Source organism: Hippoglossus stenolepis, chromosome 18, assembly GCF_022539355.2.
Source record: "Hippoglossus stenolepis isolate QCI-W04-F060 chromosome 18, HSTE1.2, whole genome shotgun sequence".
NCBI lineage: Eukaryota > Metazoa > Chordata > Actinopteri > Pleuronectiformes > Pleuronectidae > Hippoglossus > Hippoglossus stenolepis.
Window position 1 is genome coordinate 1096133 of NC_061500.1, and position 10708 is coordinate 1106840.

Consider the following 10708-nt stretch of genomic DNA (forward strand, 5'->3'; position numbering starts at 1 on the left):
CTTTAAATTTAAACCTCAGATTTATTCTGATAAAATTAAACAGGATGATTTTATTTTTAAATAAATCATGTTTTATCTTTTCTGAACTCTTTGTTTCTCTCGTATTTTCTTTGTTCATATTTTATAAACGTCTTTGTTTCTTCACTTTTTCTCTTTCAGATTAAAATCAATATTAAATGTTCAGAGTGAAAATATCTGTCGATTAAAATGCAGATGTGACATCATGTGATCAGATGATTCAACATCTGTCTCCACATGTTGCAGGATCAGGATCCATCTATAACACTCACACTCCAGGAAATAGACTGATTCCATGTTCACACACAAACTCCTGATATCAATTTATTTAATGATTAAAATATTAAAGAAACAGTTTCTGCTTCAAGACTCTGAATATTAATATTTTATTCATATTTATTCTGTCATGAACAAACATAACTTAACTGATTTGTCTGAAGGAAAATCAATACAAACAAAAATAATAAAACTATAAATCTCCTGCAGAGTAAAGATTAATATCAGAGCTTAGATTTGTACATTTCATCATCTAGATATAATTTATCGATGATTGATAATAATCCATAAAATGTTTTGAATTTATTTTTAAAAAGATGATTTTGAATTTTAACTTGATGAAATATTTTTATATTTGACTTGTTCTGTTTAAACTTGTTATTATTTTTCAGATTTCATCAGTTCTGCTTCATGTTTCATGTAAATGATTCATTTCACATGAACTCTGCAGGTTCAACATTTCTCTGTGTTTGAATCCAGAAACGATCTGAAGAGAAAAATCCTTCAAGTTTCATCTTTGTTCAAATTCTCTTCATTTCAAACAAAACTTGATTTTTTGATTTGTAAACATTTTCCAGCTGATGGAGACGATGGTCGTGATGATGATGATGAAGAGCTGCGGCCCCGAGAGTTTGTGGTGAAATGATGATGTGATTCCTGCGTCTCCTGCTCAGAACAAACTCTGGCTGCACGCACACACACACACGCACACACACACACGCACACACACACACGCACACGCACACGCACACACACACACACACACACACACACACACACACACACACACTCATGTTTCCTGTGACGCTGCTTTAATAAAGAAGCCAGACACTGTGAAATAGCTCAGAGTGATTCCTCCACACACAGCCGGGCTTACGTGTGTTGGCGAGGCCGCCGGCTGCAGCACACGCCTCTAATAACAATCCCCAGACTCAAATTGCTTGAACAGAAATGTTTGTTCTCCACTAACAAGATTGTGAATTATTAATAGGATCTAAAGCCGATTCTATAACCCGATTGCGGAGGTGGGATTCTTGGCGAGCGATGCTCCACCACACCATTTACTGTGATGTATGTGTCTGCACATCTTTATATCCAATTTAATGTGATTCAGATAGATTTCAGAGGGACATCATAAAAGGCATTGGACTGACCCCGGCTGCAGACTCTATACAACCTCCCTGTATACGCTCATTCAATTTGCTGCATTTTACTTTTACCCTCCACTGATCTATACAAATGCAATGCAGGTACACTAAGTAAATATGAATACATTTCCAAATTGAATCCCAGTGAACGTAGTCCACAGAGGACATCATTTTAAATGACGCTGTGCTGGGAACCGAGCGCTCCGACCACTCACGGGCTAAATGACTGAGGCTCGCTCCAACGCTCGCCATTAGTCGCAGCGTAATGTCTTTAAATACGTTGTTGTGCGTCTGTTCGCTGCTGCAGCTGTGATATATGTGAGGCTGAGGAGCCGGGACGCAGCTCAGAGACCACGATCGATACGGACACAGCAGGTCCACGCTGACCAGCAGCAGAACACCCACAATGCTCGGCTTCCTCTGTGGCCAGCGCGTGTGAAACCATCTGAGTGAAAACGTTTCCTCAGCTCGTTCTTCTTCTGACTCCGGATTCATTTCATCTGACGACTGGAGGATTCACAATCCTCAATAATCATATCATAATAATCTTTGTTTCATACGAGTAGGATTCGTTTCTGAACTTCTCCGTTTCAATTAGATGATTAATCATAATCAATGAGATTCTGATGCTTCAAATGAAAAGAGTTCAGAGAAAAGTCTAAAAACATATTTGTGAATCTGAACTTTGGGTTTTTGGGTCAATCATGTGATGACCCTTCAGATGTATAACCCGACCCTCAGGAGGACCCGACCCTGAGGAGGACCCGACCCTCAGGAGGACCCGACCTTCAGGAGGACCCGGCCTTCAGGAGGACCCGACCTTCAGGAAGACCCGACCCTCAGGAGGACCCGACCTTCAGGAGGACCCGACCCTCAGGAGGACCCGACCTTCAGGAGGACCCGACCCTCAGAGGACCCGACCTCAGGAGGACCCGGCCCTCAGGAGGACCCGACCCTCAGGAGGACCCGGCCTCAGGAGGACCCGACCTTCAGGAGGACCCGACCCTCAGGAGGACCCGACCCTCAGGAGGACCCGACCTTCAGGAGGACCCGCCCTCAGGAGGCCCCCGACCTTCAGGAGGCCCCGACCCTCAGGAGGACCCGGCCCTCAGGAGGACCCGGCCCTCAGGAGGACCCGACCCTCAGGAGGACCCGGCCTAGGAGGACCCGACTCAGGAGGACCCGACCTTCAGGAGGACCCGACCCTCATGTTGGGAACCACGTGATTCAACTCACTCTGATGAATTAAAACTGTTTCATTTTGATTCATCACGTCAAACAGGAGAAACCTCATTGAAACTTAATCTGACAAATAAACGAAACAAAGCTCGTACAAATAATTTGAGTTTTTGAGTTATTTTCCTCGTTAACGTTTTCACAACATGGAATCATGTTTAGTTGAGATATTATTTAGTTTACTCAAGTTTAACTTATCGATATTATAATATGATTATGTATAAATGACATATAATAATACGATTATATAAATAGAGCAACTTTATATTATATTATAATATTACAGGTTGTTATCTGGTTTTTATTCTCATGATATAAATAAAGCAGAAGTGACCTAAATGAACAGTTTCAGTTTTAGTGGAGATCTTAGTGAGTATGTGTTTCTCACAGCGTGTTCACACACACATGTCACACACACACATGTAACACACACACACATGTCACACACACACATGTCACACACACACATGTCACACACACACATGTCACACACACACATGTAACAGCAGCTGCAGGTGAGTGGCTCTGACCAGGAGGGGGGGGTCTCACACCGATCTTTCCTCTCTGATCTACATACGCTAATGAAAGCTGCTATAATTGGTCAGAATTGATTTTTTGTTCCTGCTTTGATTGAGCTACGATTGAGTCTGAACTTCTTCAAGTGGAGAACTGATTGATTTGTGGTTAAATTCCAGTTTATTTAGTTTAGACAATAATTATGTCCTCATGCTGCGATTGGACGGAAGAGGAAGAGTCGCTGACCTCCTCCTCCAATCGCGCGCCCCCGTCTCTTCCCTCCGTTTGTGATGAGAAGAATCATTTTTGTCGTCGTCCACAATCTGTCCCAAACAACTGATTGTGTTGTACTGAGCGAGAAGGTGGAGTTACATGAAAAATGTCCTGCACGGAGGTACATGAAGGTGTGAAATTGCAGACTCCTCTTTGCCCTCGGCCCCGGGCCTCAGAAGGTATTTCTTCTTTTATTGACAGAGCGGCTGGATTTCAGGCTGATGGCGGCGGCTGGTGGCCCAGAGCTCCCACATCCTCCTCCAGCCCTGATTGCTTTTGTTTCCAGGTCACCTCCTATCTATTGCTGCAACTTTTCCAATTTCTCAGAGCTTGTTGTATGAAGACAGGAGGCGTCGGCTCCTCTCGGGGAAATGTACATAAACCTCCACAGAGACGACACAAAGGAAACACAGAAACCTTCTGAGACACTTCAGCACGACCTCATCAAACAAACCAGCAGATCAACGTCTCGCTTCATTAATATGAAATTATGTCAGCGCGCCGTTAATTGCATTAAAGTTGTGAAAGTGTGTTTTGTGAGGATCTGAGCTGAGGAAGTGATGGATGATGAGAACGTTGTGATGAATGAACAACGCACAAGAACTAAATTGAAAGTGTACTCATCCGTTCTTCCCACACAACTAATGATAAATTGAGCGTGTCACATCGCAACAATACACGCTAACGTTTAAACATGGCCTCCTCCACGTTAACGTTTAAACATGGCCTCCTCCACGTTAACGTTTAAACATGGCCTCCTCCACGCTAATGTTTAAACATGGCCTCCTCCACGTTAACGTTAAACATGGCCTCCTCCATCCTGACCTTAAACATGGCCTCCTCCACGTTAACGTGTAAACATGGCCTCCTCCACGTTAACGTATAAACATGGCCTCCTCCATCTGGCCGTTTAAACATGGCCTCCTCCACGTTAACGTGTAAACATGGCCTCCTCCATCCTGACGTGTAAACATGGCCTCCTCCACGTTAACGTGTAAACATGGCCTCCTCCACGTTAACGTTTAAACATGGCCTCCTCCACGCTAGCTTATAAACATGGCCTCCTCCACGTTAACGTGTAAACATGGCCTCCTCCACCCTGACGTTTAAACATGGCCTCCTCCACGCTAACGTGTAAACATGGCCTCCTCCACGTTAACGTATAAAACATGGCCTCCTCCACGTTAACGTGTAAACATGGCCTCCTCCACGTTAACGTGTAAACATGGCCTCCTCCACGTTAACGTGTAAACATGGCCTCCTCCACGTTAACGTAACATGGCCTCCTCCACGTTAACGTGTAAACATGGCCTCCTCCACGTTAACGTGTAAACATGGCTTCTCCACGTTAACGTGTAAACATGGCCTCCTCCACGTTAACGTGTAAACATGGCCTCCTCCACGTTAACGGTAAACATGGCCTCCTCCCGCGTTAACGGTAAACATGGCCTCCTCCACGTTAACGGTAAACATGGCCTCCTCCACGTTAACGTGTAAACATGGCCTCCTCCATGTTAACGTGTAAACATGGCCTCCTCCACGTTAACGTGTAAACATGGCCTCCTCCACGTTAACGTGTAAACATGGCTTCCTCCACGTTAACGTGTAAACAGGCCTCCTCCTGCGTGTAAGCATGGCCTCCTCCATCGATTCCTCTTGTTCAGAAACCGTCTTTAGTTTTTCTTCATGACTACAGAAGTCGATTCAGTCGCTCTTTTGTTCATCTGAGTTTCTGTATCTAATAATTTGGTTTAATCGTCTCCACGGTGATAAATAACTTTAATCATTTTTCTAAATAACTACTGGAAACATCTATGAGGATTGATTGCCAGGATTTTTTTTTTTTTACTTTTCCTCGTTTAAAAACCAAAACAACTGACACGCAGCCAAAGTTACAGATGATCAAACTCCTATTAAGATGGCGTCTGGCGCGGCTCCAGCTGACAGCCTCCATTGTAAATGATATCACCATCTGTGAGATCACAACAGTCGGGGAATGAAGACGAGGATCTCCATCAATCTCCACTCGGCCCATTCATATGTTGATACTCGTGTCAGTGCTGCAGAGCAACTTCACTTTCTACCTTTCACAGTATTTCACTGAAGGACCTCACGTTGTTAATCTACTCGGTGGAACTGGTTCGATGCTGCTCTGAACCTCCGGACTCATCAAACCATGAAGATACAAACCTGCTCACGACTTCACTCTTCACCTTCACTACTCTTCTGTCATCTCCTGTTAGCTGCTAGCTTAGCATTAGCAACATCTGCCACGTTAGCTAACAACCATTTAACTCCAGAATCCCAGTGGATCGATCTCTACACGTTTGTCTTCGTCCACACGACTACGTTCACAAACTAAGACGATCTCTGTCCACCAGCGTTTTAACAAACATGTCACATGACCCCTCACGTACACTGTGGGTTCTGGTGTAAACAGGAAGTGCGTCGCGCTCAGGTCCCACTGGACATGGGATTGAATAACATCTGGTCTCCTCCATGTTAACAGCTGTATCACTGTAAAACACAGACTGAACAGCTGTTAGCACAGACAACAGGGTCAGTAACCGCAGTAGTAATTATTAAGTACTTCTACTAAAGTAACACTTGTAGTTGATTCTCCGTGTTGTGTTCTTCTCTGGGAGCTGAGGCTGGTGAAGGAGGTCACGTGACCGGAGCCACAGAAAGCACGTTTGCTAATATTCAACGTTAATATTTTCTTCAGATGTAAAAAATATAAATTACCATTTAATCTACCGTCCAATGAAAACTGAACTTTCACGGCCTCACCGCTCGTTATGGATTCGTCCCGTCGGAGGTTCAGAGGTTCGGCTGCGTTACGATCACCAGGATAATACGTGAGCAGAACTCGGAATACTGTCGCTGCAAAGTATGATTAAATGTAACGAAAATAATGAAAAACTAAGAAGAGAATACGAGTGAAATCAGAGTCAATAGATTATTTTGTTAATAAAGTAGAAACCTTCTTGTTTCCTCTCATTGGTTCGGAGCCGCTCGGTGGATCAGGCCACTCTGTGGTCGGAGACATGTCGCGTGTTGTCAGCGTTTAGTTTCCTCGACACTAAACTGTGACACATCTTATCACACAAACTACTTTCATAGAAAATTACACAGCTTTGATTTTATTCCAACTTCATATTTGGCAAGTCCATGTTGACTGTCATCCATCATGGGCTGCACTGTCTGATCAGCGTCTCCGGGGAGACGAGGTTCATCTCTCCTCTTCCACCAACCAGAGCAAAAAGCAGCGCTGGCAGCCACGAGCCCACATCTCCAATTTCATTCTCAGCAGCTATGCAGAGGAAAACCATCAGTTCAGTGGAGCAGCGCGTTCGGCAACTTCTCTGCGAAATGAATACTTTTTAATTTCTGTGCCTGGGATGGCCTCGGGCCCCAGGACAATGTTGATGGATGATGTTTTAATGCTGCTGAATGTTATTTTTACTGAACAGGGAAAACTATAAATTTTTACTTCATTGGCAATGATTGTGCCCTATGCATAAAAGCGCGGCGGCTGAGCGTTGCCCATGAATAATCGCCCCTCGCAGCAGATGTTACTTTGCAGAAACCAATTCCTTGGATAAGATTTGCAGAAGATTAATTGTCTACAGCTGTTTCATGGCCCGCTGCAATCTTAATACATTTATGATAAGTTTAAAAGCTCACCAGAGGCAGCGGAGCCGCCCGAGTGAGGCTGCCGAGAGAAAGGGACGCTTTATTCTTACATCTGGATTCATATCCTCCGTCAGATTCATCATTAGCCTTTATGCAAGACGACTGAGGGGCCGGCCGTCATTACCGCACGACATGCAACAGTGTCGCCCTCCTCTTCCTTTATCCTCTCTTCAGGCCCATATTTTCATCTCTCCCGTTTTTGAGTGACTGAATTATTCAGATTTGTGCAAATGAGTTGTTTTCATTTTTCTCCGCTGGAAGTGGAAATTGAAAGTGACCCAGCGTGACCCCCATCTATTACTCAAGCTAAATTGCAGTGAATGTGCAGTCTGGATCATTTTAACCATGCAGGGCTTTGTTAACCGCCGAGCCGTGACCCTGCCCACACGCAGCATCTGTACCAGTTTGGAAGAATCGGCGTGTTACGACCTGCACTCCACGCCTTTTATCCCGCCCCATTTAAATATTCTTGACAGAACAAAAGCAATCATGTTCAGAGAGCGGCGGCGGGTCAGGGGCCGGCGCTCGGCAGGCCAGTACTTTAGGTGAGTTTTTGAAGAACCATGTGGCGTTTAAAAGTTCCTGACACCGACAGGGAGGACATGAATGCTCTGAGCTTTTCATTTGCTGAGCATTTAACCCTCCTCCTCGCTCATTGTGTGCGTTTCATCCCGGCTCAGATCATTTAACGCCGCAGAGCTTTCTCTCAGGACTCGGAGCGCTGCCAACAGATCGACCACATCTATTATTTATCATGTGAATCATCGCAGTGATTGAAAGAATCAGAGGAAAACCTGCAGCTGTCGATGGATTCCAGACGTTCTGAAAAATTAATAACACTAAACCAGAGATTACATCTTAAATACGATTAAATGGATAAATAAAAGAGTCATTACGTCTTCATGTACGATTATATTAATAAATAAATCATTTATTCCATCTTTAATATGATTATATGAATGAATAAATCATTTATTACGTGTTTATATAGAAAAATAAAGTTATTATGTGTTTGTATAGAATTATATGATAAGTAAACCACTCATTACATCTTATATATGATTATATGGATATACTTCACGATGACATTGTCAGCCAGTAACAGTTATAATGGAAAGCTAGCTAACGTCAGTTGAAGCAAACACGTGGTTAGCTCATGCTACGGAAAATACATTTATTTTTATTTATGTCTATTTATGTATAGACATAAATATCAGGACTGAGAATTTCAAATTAAACAGAATCATCAGAAACAAGCTAACGTTCACTTCATCATAAATAAACTTAAATAAATACAACTACTGAAACTCAAATGATGAATAAATAATAATCTTATATCTTTATTAAATAAATAAATAAAGATTTTCTGGGTATTTTTCCATATTTCACATTGAAAATGAAAGTAAACACATCATGTGGGTCGTGACTGAAGCTGTTCATTGACTCTCGATCTTTAACATATCAACATATGATGTGTAAAGAGATCATATGTTCTCAGTGATTCCAGCCACTCAGTGAGAAGTGGACATTTCAGACAGATTTTATCATCAATATCTCCATACAACAACACACACACACACACACACACACACACACACACACACACACACACACACACACACACAGCTGTGTATCGGCTGACAGGAAGTGGCCATAAATAATCCCTCCTAACCACCATCATCTCGGCCTTTACCTCGTTCCTCCGACACCTCAGACATTGAACACGACATAATACGCTGTAATAAAACAAAACCTTCACTTCATAAATTTGCATGATTTATATGGAGGTATGGAATGAGTTCAGCGTCATAAATATGCAACAACATGAAAGCATTGCAGCGGCATAATTTTAATTTATTCTCATGTGATGGTGGCACTTAATTACTAATTGCTTTCTCTCCTCGCTCATTAAGAAATTTGTGTTAATGAAGTGAACGTTGTGCGTTTACCTTTTTATACAGTTTTTAATTCACAGAATATTGTGAAACACAGTGTTTAACACACGTGTTCCACTGGGTTCGTCTCTTGTGTTTAAACACGAGGTCCAACGTAGAGTTTAATATCAGGACAGAAGAGTCCTGTCACATCATCACTCACACGCCTCCTCTTCCTCCTCACACATCTTCCCAGCTTTGTACAAACAGATACCTGTCACGTATGAAGAATAGCTGCGCTCCTTAACAAATGCCTCATTCTCTGTGGATTATTTACTTTTAATGGGCGGGGAGGGGATGAGAAAAGCACTTAATATGTGCTCTCACGAGGCGTGATGTATGGGGTCATCGTAACACCGGTGGCACCGCCCCGGGTTGCTCGCTGGAAATAAATCTACGCTCGGCTGCAGAGCTCAGCGCCGAGTTTTACTACAGGATGTGTTCATGTAGAAATGTGGGGAGTTCATGTCCCTCAGGAGTTTACAGTTCTGATTCTTTCATCATTACAGGGACCTGGAGTTCAGGAGACGGTCCTGTGCACCGGGCGTAACCATGGAGACACTGATGAGCTTTAAAACTGAAAAGGGTCAGTGTGGACGGAACCTAATGTTTATTTCACACGACACCATTTTGAGCCCAATTTACCAACGACAGACAAATCTAGGAATCCCAGATTCGACTGTGAATCGCTGATCGCTGTGCGTGAACTCTTCAAGACGTCGCCTCCTCTGACCAACACGTATCATCTACAGAGACGACCCGTGATGAAACCTGGTGTCGTGTGCGACCTGGTGTCAGTCAGTCGTTAAGTACGAACTCGATCACATGACAGGAAGTCGCGTAGAGTGAACTCAGCAGTAGGTCCCAAACCTTTTCATGTTGGGCCTTTACGTCCCCAGATGAGTGTGGACACTTGATCTGGATGATCAGAGGACACGGTTGGATGAGGACGCCGTCCTGAATCTGTAAGAGCGAGCGGGACGCAGCGTCTCCGGCGCTCAGGACGCCCTCGCTCGTGTGAAACTCGTCATGGATGAAATATGTGGCCTCTCTTGGCGCAGCAGCTGCAGAGAAGACGTATACAGAGGAGGCCAGTGTGTTATTAATATTCATGATCAATCATCAGCAAAGAGCCTCTATGGCTCGTTGTTTCATGATGGTTATTAATGACGACCTGAGCGCTTACCTCTCCCACTCATACAGCTCTGAACTCTTAATGATCAAAAGTATTAATTCCCACAGTTTCCATTATTAATATCCTGGATGGAGATAAAAAGTAATATTAATGTAAGGCCGACATAAAGACAGAGTCATTATTTAAGTCCTGTCATCGTTTGTCTTATTTAAATACCTCGGTGATAAGGTTTTATTTTAATTTAAATACAGACATTAATTTCTCCAGTGCTGAGTAATCAAACCAATATTTAGCAGTTTAACTGAAAACCTTGTTAAATCCGTCATAAATCTTTCTCCGGGTTCGAGGATCAGCGTCGATCTCGTGTTATCAGACGTCGCAGAGCGAACACACAACTGATGCTGCGATTTCCTCAAGAGTCGTTAAAACACCAAGAGACCAGGTCAGATTTTAATTAAAGCTGCTGAAGCTTTTCA